Source organism: Canis lupus, chromosome 16 (genome assembly GCF_011100685.1).
Source record: "Canis lupus familiaris isolate Mischka breed German Shepherd chromosome 16, alternate assembly UU_Cfam_GSD_1.0, whole genome shotgun sequence".
Lineage (NCBI taxonomy): Eukaryota > Metazoa > Chordata > Mammalia > Carnivora > Canidae > Canis > Canis lupus.
Window position 1 is genome coordinate 57044251 of NC_049237.1, and position 16417 is coordinate 57060667.

Below are 16417 nucleotides of genomic sequence, written 5' to 3' on the forward strand. Positions count from 1 at the left end.
CATCAGATGAACGCTTCTCATACAGTAAACACTCCATGAATGTAAGGTGTTTTTAGTAATGGCACTAACTTTCTGAAAAATGGAAGCAGCTCTGCAAATAGGAAACAAAGTTATTGATACAATTATTATTTTAAGATTTTATTTATTGATTTGACAGTGAGAGAGAGAGAGAATGCAAGAAGTGGGAGAGGCAGAGGGAGGGGGAGAAGCAGACTCCCCACAGAGCAGGGATCCTGACTTGGAGCTCGATCCCCAGACACTGGGACCAACACCTGAGCCAAAGGTAGACACGTAACCCACCAAGCCACCCAAGTGCTCCTGATACAATTGTTTTTGTGACATAACACATGGTACACACTTCATCCCAATTTATTTTCCAAAAAGAACATCATTTTGGGATAAGGTTGGTTTTCAGGTTAGAACAAAAAAAATTGTACTTATTGGTGTAAATTGCCTTAGCTATTTTTAGGAACACGTGAAGATATCTATGACCTCATTAAACTTACCTCAAATTCTAGGAAGTAAGAAAGATTCCCCTTGTGTAAGAAACCAATAAAATTGCTTTCTCTCTGAAATGCAGAGAGATCAAATAACTTTACAAGGGTCACAAAACTATAAAGACCCACACAGAATGGGAACGACAACTCTGCTTATTTTTCATCACTCAAAACTGCTAAGAAGGAGCCCTCTGATTCTTCATTGTGAGCAGATGTAGTTGTATTGAGTGATCGTACATTCCCTTGAGGGTATGTACAGTGTGGCTGAACACAGGGAAGGCTGGATATGAAGTCACTCCTTGGGCCATGAGTCTACGGTATGCAAAATCACCTCTCTGCTTTGTGCCCGGCAGTGTTTCTAGGTCAGGGCCTGAAATTCTTCCGGGTGTTCATGGACACGAAATTATGCCATCACATCTTGTTTATATCAGCTGTCAACTCAGCCCCCACAGAGAGCTGTGAGTTACTCATCCACACAAATGTTGTAGAGGATGAGAGGTAGGAAGATCCAGATGAACACTTACAGAAAAAAAAAAAAAAATATTTGGAGCCTTTTGTGGACCATATTAATTTTGCCAAGTGGAGAAGGAAAGGAGAAAAGACCAAGCACTCAGAGCAGAGAGAGAACCCTTGACGGTAACAAGAGCAGGGCTTCAGTCTTGGGAGAAGCTTATTCTGAACACCAGAGGACAACAAGGACCAGAACAGACATTACTTCCCACACATTTGGAGTGTGTTTCAGACTGAGTCTGGGTACACCCTACTCTGGCCCTCCTGAGCACTCAGACACCCTTAAAACCCAGCCTGGGGATTGAGCATTGTAGAGACAGCATTGGAAAGGTGAAAGAATTATTCTGGAATGAACAGAGACACAATGGGACCACTTTGGGTTGTCCGTTGGGACCAGATAAGGATGAAATGTGTGGTTTCAAATATGTGGTATTTTGGTTTTCAGTTATTACTAAGCAAGCCTGTTTTTTATTTCCCTTGACTTCTGCTCTGGGTCATTTTCTGCCTCTGGGTCCTTCCTCAGAAGAGTCTTTTCCTGGTATTTCACAAAGGCCACTCACTGTCATTTTCAAGGTTTCACTCTTTGTCCTGTTTCATTAATCTGACCCCCTGTACTGGATTTTTGTTAGCCTCCAAATAAGACAATCACAACCAAACAAGAAATATTCCTACAGATCTAACCTACAAATACCTTCCCAGCCAATCAATCATTCCTTTATCTTCTCCATTTCACCGTGAACTTCTCAGTTCCTTAATTATCTTATTTTTATTCACTCACAGCTCATTGCAGTCTTTTATTTTCTTTCTTGAAAACATCCCTGCTTTTGGGTGCAATTGTAAATGGGATTGACTCCTTAATTTCTCTTTCTTCAGTCTCATTGTTAGTGTATAGAAATGCCACTGATTTCTGGGCATTGATTTTGTATCCTGCCACGCTACCGAATTGCTGTATGAGTTCTAGCAATCTTGGGGTGGAGACTTTTGGGTTTTCTATGTAGAGTATCATGTCATCGGCGAAGAGGGAGAGTTTGACTTCTTCTTTGCCAATTTGAATGCCTTTAATGTCTTTTTGTTGTCTGATTGCTGAGGCTAGGACTTCCAGTACTATGTTGAATAGCAGTGGTGAGAGTGGACATCCCTGTCTTGTTCCTGATCTTAGGGGAAAGGCTCCCAGTGCTTCCCCATTGAGAATGATATTTGCTGTGGGCTTTTCATAGATGGCTTTTAAGATGTCGAGGAATGTTCCCTCTATCCCTACACTCTGAAGAGTTTTGATCAGGAATGGATGCTGTATTTTGTCAAATGCTTTCTCTGCATCCAATGAGAGGATCATATGGTTCTTGGTTTTTCTCTTGCTGATATGATGAATCACATTGATTGTTTTACGGGTGTTGAACCAGCCTTGTGTCCCAGGGATAAATCCTACTTGGTCATGGTGAATAATTTTCTTAATGTACTGTTGGATCCTATTGGCCAGTATCTTGTTGAGAATTTTTGCATCCATGTTCATCAGGGATATTGGTCTGTAATTCTCCTTTTTGGCGGGGTCTTTGTCTGGCTTTGGAATTAAGGCGATGCTGGCTTCATAGAACGAATTTGGAAGTACTCCATCTCTTTCTATCTTTCCAAACAGCTTTAGGAGAATAGGTATGATTTCTTCTTTAAACGTTTGATAAAATTCTCCTGGGAAGCCATCTGGCCCTGGACTCTTGTGTCTTGGGAGGTTTTTGATGACTGCTTCAATTTCCTCCCTGGTTATTGGCCTGTTCAGGTTTTCTATTTCTTCCTGTTCCAGTTTTGGTAGTTTGTGGCTTTCCAGGAATGCGTCCATTTCTTCTAGATTGCCTAATTTATTGGCGTATAGCTGTTCATAATATGTTGAGAAAATGCTCTGCATCACTTGCCATCAGGGAAATACAAATCAAAACTACAATGAGATACCACCTCACACCAGTGAGAATGGGGAAAATTAACAAGGCAGGAAACAACAAATGTTGGAGAGGATGCGGAGAAAAGGGAACCCTCTTACACTGTTGGTGGGAATGTGAACTGGTGCAGCCACTCTGGAAAACTGTGTGGAGGTTCCTCAAACAGTTAAAAATATACCTGCCCTACGACCCAGCAATTGCACTGTTGGGGATTTACCCCAAAGATACAAATGCAATGAAACGCCAGGACACCTGCACCCCGATGTTTCTAGCAGCAATGGCCACGATAGCCAAACTGTGGAAGGAGCCTCGGTGTCCAACGAAAGATGAATGGATAAAGAAGATGTGGTTTATGTATACAATGGAATATTACTCAGCTATTAGAAATGACAAATACCCACCATTTGCTTCAACGTGGATGGAACTGGAGGGTATTATGCTGAGTGAAGTAAGTCAGTCGGAGAAGGACAAACATTATATGTTCTCATTTGTGTGGGGAATATAAATAATAGTGAAAGGGAAAATAACGGAAGGGAGAAGAAATGTGTGGGAAATATCAGAAACGGAGACAGAACGTAAAGACTGCTAACTCTGGGAAACGAACTAGGGGTGGTAGAAGGGGAGGAGGGCGGGGGGTGGGAGTGAATGGGTGACGGGCACTGGGTGTTATTCTGTATGTTAGTAAATTGAACACCAATAAAAAAAAAAAAAAAAAAAAAAAAAAAAAAAAAAAATCCCTGAAAATGTACTTGAGAAAGTAAAAACAAAAAACAAAACAACAACAACAACAAAAAAAAAACACTATGTTGCTGGCTCTGATGGAACCAGAGTCACTTGCCCATTCGCTCTTTTTTAAAAATCTATTTTGTCTTGGCTGTCATTGTCTCAACTGTATCTTTATTCACTTAGACTATTGGCTATTTCTTATCCATAACTTTTTCTATAGTTTGCTTTCAAATGACTCGCTTCCAAATGGTTAAGAGCCTCGGGTGTGAATCTTCATTTCTTTCTTTTGTTTCTAGCTTTCCCTCTTTTAAACATATTCTGTTTATTCCATAGTTTTTGGTTGTGCCCATTTTCTAATAATTATTTTCAAATATTCATGCCAGTGTCACTTCAGGCCTAGATTTCTAGCACTTTAACATGTACACATCTACCCCTCGTCTACATTTCATTGGTTTATATCACTGGAAGGCATCTCAGGGAATGGTAGAGGCAAGTCATGAAGTGAATGGTTATGTTTTCTAGATGGAATAAAATCCCATTTCAGCCTGTTCTTTAGTTTAAAAACTGGATGCCTGTAACTGGCATACCTTTTCAATAGACTAGGACATCCCAGTCTTCAAGGAAAAAAGAGACAAGATATTTTAGCATCCTGATGATATGCAAGATAACAAGGGAAAAATGGTATCAAGGAGAGAGGTAGATCAACTTGGAGAATCACCAAACATTAAATGGAATGACTTCTATCCACCAACTATGATCCAATTATTCCTAAAAAATGAGAAAGAAATAATGCTACCATAAAAAAAAAAAAAAAAAAAGATCAGTTTCTTTTTTACATGCCTGATTAGGTATTCTGTATTGGAATTCTTCCCACTATTCCATGAAATTCATTTTTATATTTTCCCTTTAGATTACAGCTGAGTCTATATGCATGTCCATACCATAGTATGGATTAATGGGAGCAAATATCCCCATATCATATGTCCATAATCAGGACTTGTATCTAGAATATATAAAGAACTCTACCAATCTTAAGAGTAAAAGAAAATAACCCAGTTAAAAATGGCCAAAGGATACAAATAGACATTTTTCCACAGCAGATATATAAATGCCAGTAAGTACATGAAAAGATCTTCAACATCATTAATCATTATGGAATGAACACCAAAAGCACAGTAGGATATTGCTTTATACTCACAAGGATGCCCAGATTAAAAAACATCCTACAATAACAACTAGTGATGAGGACATGGAGAAATCAAAACTCTCATATACAACTGGTGGAATTTAATCGCCATTTGGAAAACAGTCTTAGGATTTGTTCAGTATAGAGTTGCCATATGACCCAGAAACTCCACTGCTAGATTAAATAAAATCATATGTTCATGTGAAAACTTGTATAGAGTTGTTCATAATAACCAAGAATTGATCAACATGAATGGATCTTGAAAACTAGGCTAAGTGAAGGTAGCCAGACACAAAAGGCCACATATCATGATTCCATTGATATGAAATGTGCAGAATTGACAGTACAGAAAGTATTACCACCACCAATCAGAAAATTGTCATTTCAGAAATATATATAGTTAATCTCATGAAGCTCTCCAAAAATGCTAAGGGTGTCTTCATTGGTATATCACTGCTTTTTGAATGTGGAATAATTCATCAAAGTGTTTAACATCTGGTTTCTGTGATCAAAAAGGTCTATAATCTCAGTGGTTTCCTGGGACAGAGGGATTACAGGACAATCCCTAGGATACAAATTTTCTTGTAGGGATGATGGAAGTACTTTGAAATGGATGGTGGTGTTGGTTGCACAACACTGTGGATATATTAAAACCATTATAAAGTGAAACAGAGAAATATTAAGTCAGGTCCAGATCCTCCTTCTATAGGAGTAGATATAAAACACCAATCGGTCTTCTACAACAAGGGTTATCCCCACTACTCTGCCACACACCGCCATGGCCTCACCCTTTCTGCATCCTCATCCCATTTATCTGAATCATCACTACTATTACTCCAGTCACTATTTCTACCAACTGTTTGTCTGGTAGCTTCATCTCTTCAGAGCTATTGATACTGCCCTGGAAGCTGCGACCCCTCCCCTCAGTGACTAGTACCAAGACGTCTGCAGCATAATTGTGTGCCAAACAGTATTCGCTGTATAATAAATACATATTCTCGAAAACACTCATACACCCATTGAAGGCTCAGCAAAATTCACTGGAAGGGGGATTTAGCCCTAGAAGTCAAATCCTACTGTAGCAAGGGCTTAGGCTTTGTTACTTTTTTTATTTTGGTTTTGATTCTGTCAAACCAGTGCATCCTGATGCTGTATCCGGTTTTCTCTGATTTTCTCATCCATGATTGGTCTTGTGTTCTTCACAAACATAATGCACAAATCAGCTATTTATTAGAAATTCAGGAAAAAAAAAAAGAAAAAAAAGAAAAAAAAAAAAGAAATTCAGGGGTCAGAGTGACTATTCATAGGGAAACTTCACCACTCAGAAAAATATTGCCATTTCATAAATGAGCATAAGATCCTAAATTAGCAAGGGGTATCTTCATTGGTATGTCAATGCTTTTTGAATGTGGAATAATCCATCAAAGTGCCTAAAATCTGGTTTCTGGAATATTGATTTTCACTGTGAGCAGAAAGGTGTATATTCTCAGGTAAAGAAAGGCTGGACTCAGTTTTCTGACAATAGAAGAAAGAGTTTACATGAGCCCATTGCCCAGTGGGAGAGCGAAGGACCTGATACCCCGACCCAGCCCACCCCAAAGGTATCACCAAAGGGTCTTGGTCTCATCACAAGAAAGAATTCAAGGGCAGACACACGACACAGCTGACAAGTGACCCAAGTGGTAAAGTTTATTGAAGCAGAAGTATAGTCTGGAGATGTGAGAGCTGGACAGAGGTGTGTACCCTTGGGGGTTGGGTTTCTATCTTTATACATAGTTGTTAACAAGGGGGTAGAATATTTATTTTGGGGGGTGGGGTTCCTCAAAAGTCAGATTTCCTATCTTTTCTCTTATTTGGTCAGGGATCTCCTGTCATAGCACCCACACTTACCTGCCACGTGTTTGCCAGGATCACTTTGATTGAGTGCGCTGTTCCCTCTGCTTGGTGCATGCTTTTGTTCTTCCCCTTTTCATAAACAATTCCTACATATTCTGTAGATCTCAGATCACATATTCCTTCCTCTGCCTTTGGAACATCGATTATCCCCACTGTTGGTCCCGATGATGCCCAATTTGCAAAATCCTTCTGTAAACTGTAATTAAAATATACAAGGGTCTCAACTCTAAGTGTGGAAAATACAGGAGATGACTGTATGCCTACATCCCCATTTTATAAAGAGAAAGTGAAGTAATGCACGATAATAACAAATCAGATGCTATAGAAATGAAAGCATTTAAGTTTAAAAAAGGCGTGGCCAGTCATGAAGTGATCTCACACCACAACAACCATATTGTTTGTTAGAAGAAATCTATTGCCATTCAACAGACACAGAAAATGGAACGCGATGACTCACACATTCACAAAGAAACAAATTCTTCTGGATGTAATTATCAACGTGAAAGTGAACAATTCACAAGTACACGGCCTCCTAAGACAGAGCAGAGATACAGTCACACTGTTAATAGTAGCTCAGTCATGTGTGAAGAAGAAAATAAGCAATTTTCTAGCATTTCTGGAGAGCTTCATGAGATTAACTGTTCAATTTCCTCTTCCTGACTATTAAAAACAAAAAACCCACATATTCTGCAGGTCATCTTCTAAGAGAAGAGGCCTTTATTATGCAGAATTATTTAAAAGAGTCTCAATATCTGGTCGACATATTTGGGAGAGTGATATCTTTTCTACGTGACACAGGTTAATGTAATGAACTAAACTGGCATGGATGGTCACTCTCTCCCCCCAACCTCATAGACATTCTAGAGAAAATATAAAATAGCTGAGTTCAAAAGAAACAATTTTTGCAAGTGTATTTTTCAAGTGTGTATTCAAGACAAAGGATTTGCAGGAAGATGTTTTGGTCTCATGTGTAGGAACTAGGGAAAGTGGGGTTAATACTGAGGTGGGTACAGAGAATGAGATGTCAAGGGAGGCAGGGAGTGAGTGGAAACAGATGCCTGGTACGAAGCTTCCTACCTCTAAGATCTGCATTGTCCATGCAGGTAGGGCTGCATGAAAAACATGCTCACTGTCCTTAGGAAGGTGAAATAAGATTCCAAGCAAATGACAGCCACAGCTAGACATAGAGTAAGTAGTGAGAAATAAAAAATCCTTGATTGCTGTTAGCTCATAAAGGGTCAGAATTTAGACCATCTGCATGGTGCAATTACCTCTTTAAGAAAAGCATAAAAATATATCTAGAACTGGAGAAATCCTTACTGCTTTAGCAGAAGCAAACTAAAAATACACCTGTAGAGTATTTTTCACAGTAAAACTTGAGAGAAAGTAACCTTTCTGGATGATGAAGAAGATAATAAAGAGGGAGCAAGAAATTGAGATACAGAGTCAAGGAAATAGCACTTTTTCATGTGTCTGTTGTCCATCTGTGTGCTCTCTTTGGAAAAATGTTCTATTCCGGTCCTCTACCCATTTTTTAAAAAATCAGGTTGTGGGGTTTTTGGTTTTTGTTTTTGTTTTTGCAACTGAGTGTTATAAGTTCTTCATATATTTTGGATATTAACCCCTTATCAGATATATCATTTACAAATATTTTATTCAATTTAGGCTGTCTCTTTATTTTGTTGATGGTTTCCTTTGCTATGTAGAAGCTCTTTATGGCAGAAAACCTGAATAGACATTTTCCCAAAGAAGACATACAATTGGCCATCAGACACATGAAAAAAGTGCTCTTCATCACTAATTGTCAAGGAAATGAAAGCCAAAGCCACAACGAGATATCACCTTATACTTGTTAGAATGGCTAACATAAAAAAGACAAAAAAAAAATAACAAGTAGTTAGCAAGGATGTGGAGAGAAGGGCACCTTTGTGCATTGTTGGGAACGTCAATTGGTGCAGCCATCGTGGAAACAGTATTTTTGAGTTCCTCAAAAAATTAAGAGAGAAATATCATATGACTCAGTAAAGCCATATGACTCAGTAATTCTACTACTACTATATGACTCAGTATTTCCCCAAAGAAAATGAAAACACTAACTTGAAAAGATACATGCACCCCTAGGCTTATTGCAGCATAATTTAAAATAGCCAAGATATGGAAGTGTTTGAAGTAAGTGTCTATTAATAGACAAACAGATAAGGGAGGGGTGGTGTGTGTGTGCGCGTGTGTGTATAAGTGTCTGTACTGGCATATTATGCAGCCATAAAAAGGATGATATCATACGGTTTATGACAACGTGGGTGGACCTAGAGGGTATTATGCTAAGCGAAATAAGTCAGGCTGAGAAAGACAAATACTGTATCCTTTCACTCGTAAGTAGGATTTAATGTAAATAGCAAAAAGCAGAATCAGACATAAAGAGAGCACAAGCTGATGGTTGCCAGATGGGAAGGGTGTTTGGGGGATGGGAAAAATAGGTGAAGCAGAGAGGAGGATATGGGCTTCCAGTTATGGAATGAGCAAGTCTCATCAGAAATAACAGGAACCTACAAAATACGAGGACTCAGAGGGACCTCAGTTTAGAACCTCATATCTAACAGAAATATTGTTCGTAAGTAAGAGAAAATAAAGAATTAATATTTTCCAAACTAATAAAGTGGCTAGGTGGGATGATAATTTGTAAGTGTAGAAGGTGTCTGGAGCATGAAATGTTGAAGAACCACAGCATTAGGACATTAGTCCTGCATGATATTGCTCCAAGGAACAGGAGCTGGAACTTTGTAGTGTGACTTAATGTCTGCTGCTTCCTTCCTCTCCCCCCCACCTTCCCACCCCCCACCCCCCGTCTACACCTCGTCATTGTATCCTGCTGAGCCAACCCCCATCCAAGCCTACCTGTTCTTATCATAGATGTTTGTTTGTTTCCTCTAGAAGTTTGCCATTGAGACCAGATAAAAACTGATAATCTAATTTGGGGTCGAATACTGAAGTAGAGGCAAGAGATATGATTGGAATCTAAACCCTGCCTTTAATTCAAGACACTCTAAGGACCTCTTAAACTCTGCCCTGCCCTTTATCACATTTAAGGTAAAATCCTTGATATCAAAAATATTCTTTTTTAAGAAATGGGGAAATTTGGGGAAGGAGGAAAAATGAATAATCCAGTAACTGTGGCATAGACTGATGCTTCTCAAACTTGCTGTGGTCTATTGACCAGTGGATTTTTGTTTTTGTTTTTGTTTTGTTTTGTTTTTTAGTTTTGATACATTTCAACTGATATATTTTTCATTTTTATTTTATTTTTTTAAAATTTCTTTTCAACTGATATTTTATAAAGTATAATTACGATTACTTACTGGAAAGTTAAACAAAAGCAAAAAATATAAACTCAAATTTCATCTTAAGTTTCACTAGCCATAAAACTTTCTTTTTTTAAAAGTTTTTTTTTTTAATTTTTAAGAATATTTTATTTATTTATTTGAGAGAGGAAGAAAGAGAGAGAGAGCAAGCATGAGGAGGTGGAAAGGCAGAGGGAAAAGGAGACTCCTAGCTGAGCAAGGAGCCCAACACCCTGGGGCTTGATCCCAGGACTCTGAGATCATTGATGACTGAGCTAAAGGCAGACACTTAACCAACTGAGCCACTCAGGCAGTCCTAAAACTACCTTTTAATGAATTTTATAAAAACATATAGAATATAGAAAAATAATTACAAGACACATACACCATTCGTTGAAAATGTACACATTACCAAGTAGGCCATGATTAAACAGAACACCAACTGTTAGAATGTAAAGAACTAAGTCAGTTTACCTCAAATTCTTATCAATGGAAGCTTTGGCTGGGCCTCCCATCTAGGACTGCCCGACCCCTCAGTGCATGCTACACGTAAAACACAGGCCCCAGACAGACCACACTTATAAAGAGACGCTCAAAGCAAAGCAGAACTTGGGGACCACATCATCCCAACTAGCAGTGACTTCTGTGACAAGCAAATAGCACACACGATTTTGCTGCCTGAATCGAAGAACATTATTTGAGGCAAATAACCCCTACCCAGCAACCCAATTTATGAACACTCTTGGTGCGATTTTTCAAAAATGTTTGTTAGAAAAAAAAATCAATAAGAACTGAGTGAGAATATAATTAAAGGCCTCAATAAATTAAGTGACCAACCTGAAACAGGTGGTATGGGACACAGTGTAATCGCTCAGAAAACGATCAGCCACATTTGGCGAGTCAAAGAAAAATCTCAGGTGGACAATATCAAGACTCATTCCATCGCTCAACAGAGCTCCGCGTTTCAAGAGTCCTAGTGAGGAGAAAGTACGTTCACATCAGAACTCGATGGCAGGACGGTGATGAGTGTTACGTGATCATGGAGAGAGGAGAGCTCTATGGTTGCTGTGGCATTTCAGTGGAAGAGGTCAGGTGTTTCCATAAACCTCTCCTGACCCCCACACTTTTAAGTTACCACCCTCTCTGCCTAAACCAGGTAGTTCGTTTTAGATAGAGACTCATTGGAAGCAGAAATCTCCCAAGACTGAGTTGCCCAGAATGGACATTCTAGATAGGATTTACCTTCTGCCTACTGGTGCTTCACCACAGTGGATGGTCACCATCGCCGACCACCACGGCGCTTCATTCCACTTCCAGCACATCTGCGCTACTAGAGGTGTGGATGCTCTGACTTGTATGTGTTCATACCATTCACCCTAAGGCTACCGAATAGCCATCTGTGTCTCTACAATTCTAGAAAAAAAAAGGAATTATGATAATAGGGAAAGATGATTAATTCTCCATATCCATGGTTAATTGAGTGAAAGCCTTAGTACCCCTTTAGTTCAGAGATACTCTTCAGTTTCGGACACAGACTAGCTCAGCACTGTCCTTTCAGCCTTACGAGTGACTTTTTTGGGAGTAATTGGTCTCCTAAACGTATGATTAATTAATCTGTTCTTCAAATACAAAGACAGTTTTCTCTGCAGAATGTGGCGGTCAGAATGACTATGGTAATGGGCAAAACAGGGCAATGGAAAGTACATTTGTTCTCATGCAAACACTCATGCATGCCTAGGTAATTTTTATGCTTTAAATTATAAGCCCGTCTATGCATTCGTTTTTAGAGGCAGATAGATGATAGATAGGTAGATGATAGGTCGCTAAATAGATACAGACAGATAAGGAAAGAGAGAAGTTGGTAAATTTATTTTTCCAATGGAAAACTTTTTTTAAAGACATTCACTTTCAAAAGTATGTTTTTCCTCGTTATAACAGTTGTCATCTTTATTATAAAATGTTTGGGAAATATGGGAGTTAAACGCAAAGAATAAAATCACCAACCATCTAAACACTCTGAGATATAGATACCCTATTTTTATGTATTTCTTTCAGTTTTTTCCTTTTCTTTTTTTTTTTTTTTTTAAAGATTTTATTTATTTGAGAGAGAGAGCAAGAGAGAGCAGGGGCAGGGGCAGCTGGAGAGGGAGAAGCAGACTCGCCGCTGAGCAGGGAGCCTAACATGATCTCGGGGTCCAGAGCTCCATCCCAGGACCCTGAGAACATGACCAGAGCTGAAGGCAGATGCTTCACCAACTGGGTCACCCAGGGCTCCTCACTTTTTTCTTTTCAAATTCATTTTTAAACATTAAATTATTTCAAGTATTCTGAGAAAAAAATATAGAATATAAGAAGCACTTTTATATAAAAAATATAAAAAATCACTTTTTCCCCATCTCCCCACAACTCACTGCCATTTTCTCTCTGTGCTTGAAATGGTGATTTACCTAATAAAATGTCAAATACATTTTGAAATGTCCTTTGCCACCTTCCTAAATTCCATCCTAGTGCTGTCTCGGGCCAGTGTGTATCCTTCCCTACCATGTCTTTATATGCTTACCATACATGTGCTTCTTTTCCAATAATGGGTTTATTACTGCTTTGGGATGCAACTCATTGGACCTACCTTTTCTGATATTTTTCTTTTTGTTTAACATAAAAACGCATAAGATAGTTACATCTGTTTTTCTACTAATTCTTTATACACTTACACTAATACATTGTTAACTTATACATTTCAGATAGCGTCTAATGTATTTATTTTGCCAAAAATGTTTAAATTTCAAGCGTATAAAAACGTGTTTTTCATTATTCTTTCTGCTTTTTCTATTATGCTCAAGAAATTCTTCTATATTCTGAGTGTATTCATTATAATATTCTACACTGTTTTCTGTATTTCTTTTAAAGCTTCGTATTGATCATTTTGATCTTTGATACGTTAGAAGTGCATTTTCTGAGTCAAGGGATGTAGGAGCCTACTTTTATATTTGCCAATTAGCAAGCCAATTAGCCCACCCATAGTAATTCAGCCCATTCCTACTGGTAATACCGTGTCCATTCCTACAAGCTCCCCTTTATGGAAGGATCTATGAGGATTAGCCCAGTCTATTTCAGTGGTCTGTGTACCTAGTCTTAATCAACAGTCTTTTAATTGCCAGGGCTTTAAGCAGTGTTGATATCTGATGATGCATATTCTCTTTTCTTACTCTTCTTCTAGATAAATTTATTTAGGAAGGGACTTAAGGGGAGGAAGCAGAGCCGTGCAGGAAAGCCACGGCAGAAGGCAACAGGTGTCAGTGAGCATACAGGGCTGAGGCAAGGATTCAGTTACAACCAGCAGGTGTACAAGTACCTTACAGAACAGACACATGACTGCTTCAAGTTGCTGGCGACTGCTGCTGAATTTTATCATTATAGCATGTCACAAGCAGGCAGGGATAAGACCAACATTTCATTATAGGGCAAACCACAGAACAGCTAAATTCCCATGTGGTGAAGACCAGGAATAGGGTTCTTATTGTCCTTGAAGGCCAATATTAGGTCAACTGTCCAAAATACCATTCTCCAAGCAAGGCTGGTAGGAAATCCTGGGGAATCCTGCATTCGTGTAGGTGATCTCAGCATTTAGAGTAGTGGTTCTCAGTACTGGTTGCACATAGGAATCACTTAAAGAGCTTCTGAAAATTACTATTGTCCAAGCCACACCCTTGTCCAATTAAGTCAGAAACTCTTAGGGTAGGATTTCAGAGTGAGTACATCTTTTTAAATATTATATTTATTTATTCATAAGAGACACACAGAGAGAGGCAGAGAAAAAAGGGAGAGGGAGAAGCAGGTTCCATGCAGGGAGCCCTATGTGGGACTCGATCCCGGGACACCAGGGTGACACCCTGGGCTGAAGGCAGATGAACTTAACCCCTGAGCCACCAGGCATCCCTAAGTATATATTTTTAAAGCCTCTGATGATTCTAATGTTCTGGCAGTTTTGACAACAGTTTTAGTGTCAAGTCAACTATGGGTCTCAGTCTGATTTGGAATAATTGACAAGACAGGAAGGAGACATTTCTAGGAGGCATTCAGAAGCCTAAACACATCCATGGAAAAAGTTGGGGGCAGTGATACTAGGGGTAGGACTACAAATGGCGGCCTGAAGGTAACTGTGTAGGTCATGCCACTAGATAGGGCTACTCTTAATGTAGCCTCGAGGAGCCATGAACCCAGAGAAGTTAGTTATGGTTGTGCATCAGATGCTTTAACCTAGAAAAGAGTTCTAAAAACACAGGGCAAGTTTGGCAATATTGTGTAGTCCGGTGCCAGTGCTATGTCTACTTTGTTGCCCTGTCCATGCCAGGATTCCAGATAATCCAAGGTAGTTCTCCATCTCTTCTACAACCTGGCCAGAAGGAGTAAGACAGGGAAGTGGAGGCAAATACCTTCTCTAAAATTAATAAACAGATCCCTTCTGCTCTTACCCTCTTGGCCAAAAATCAGTCACATGGTCCTACCCACGTATTAGAGTCTGAAAAATATATTCAGGGCGGTCATGAGTGTAGCTAAAAGGAAGAGTACACAGCAGATATCAGAAGCCAACGATCAACTTTTCATAACAGAAGGGATTGGGAAAATAATATGTTTCAAATATGGATTTGAATGCTTGATACAGTGGTTGCCACCATCGCAAACTTCTAATTGTAGAGGGAACAATAGATGAGGACACGTGGAGGGCACAATGTTGTAAATGCCACTCTGAGAAGAGGCAGTATTATTAGGTCAGTTTTTCCCTTGAACTTGGTAAATTCATAATTACCTAAAATGTATCTCTGGTTGAGTAGATCTCTCATTTGATTTTCTCCTTGGAGAAGTGCCTGATTCTATGCTTTGAGCATCTTGTAGTGCCTGAAAGTGAGAGCTAACACACACGCATACACACATGCACTCATGCATACATACTGAGGGTAAGCATATGTCAAAGGGACAGTAGAGTCAACTGAAAGAGTTGGGTAGTGGTCAAACCCAGACAATTTGAAGAACAAAATAAATAATATAATAGTCTGTAATGATAAATATCCATGATTCCACACTGATACAACTAAGTGACTGAATAAGTCACCTAATGGGGGAAGACAGGTAGATCTCCCATGCAGAAGAATTCAGAATAATTTAAGCAGCTACTTTACCCGAAGGGAGGTGGACCGTAACTCTCCTTTTCTTAAGTTTGGGACACACACAAGTGACTTATTTCCAAAGAGCCTATCGCGGAAGAGGAGGGGATAATAAGTTTAGAGTGGAGGTAACTGAACACGGGATCTCAGCCAGTTGTCAAAGTTTACATCAATAGTAATGAATCGTGTTGATAGTGATAAACCATGCTGGTCCTTTTTCAACAGGAATGCATCAGCTACTTGGTGTTCACATGATTCTCATTAGCCAATTCAATTTACATGAATTTTTGTTTATTATTCATTTGAGGGAGAGAGAAGGAGTATGTGTGCATGAGCAGGGGGAGGGGCAGAGGCAGAGAGAGAAGCAGACGCCCCGCTGAGCAGGGATCCTGATGTGGGGGCTCCATCCCAGGACCCCAGGATCATGACCTGAGCCCAAGGCAGATGCTTAACTGACTGAGCCAACAGGCATCCCTCAATTAAATGAATCTTAACAGTTCTACTGGATCGAGGTCTTGATAGGATGTGGTGAAAATAGTACGCTACTTCTGTGGTCTTCCTCTTGAAAAGCCTTAACTCCCATCGAATCATGGGAAAAGTAGCATCAGACAAATCCAGAACTCTTCAATTCGCCTGGCCACTTCTCTTCGAACCTGCCAAGGTCAATTAAACTGAAGAGCTGCCAACCGCCAGGAGAGGCTGGGCTAGTGACCCCCATCTGTGATGTGGTTTCTTGAATGAGACTACACAACAGAAAAAGAACACTAGTTGAAAACTAAGAGAATATGAATAAATTATTGGCTTTTGCCAATAATGATAAAAATGATGACAAACAACTGGCGAGAAACATCATGCATGCTAGAATAATAGAGAATTTAGAGGGAAGGAAAGGAGTATTTCACTTTACTGTGTGTAAATCACATACGAGATAAGGTGATTTTGCAATAACACTTGTTTTTCTTTCGGAAGGTAAAGAACTTAGAAATGTGTATTTTTGAAAATGTTTTTATTTATTCATCTGAGAGAGAGAGAGAGCACAAGCAGGGGGAGAGGAAGAGGGAGAAGCTGACTCCGCTGAGCCGGGAGCCGGGTGTGCAGCCCTGAGATCATGACTCAGGCCAGAGGCAGACACCCAACCATCTGAGCCACCCGGGTGCCCCAAACTTTGAAGTGT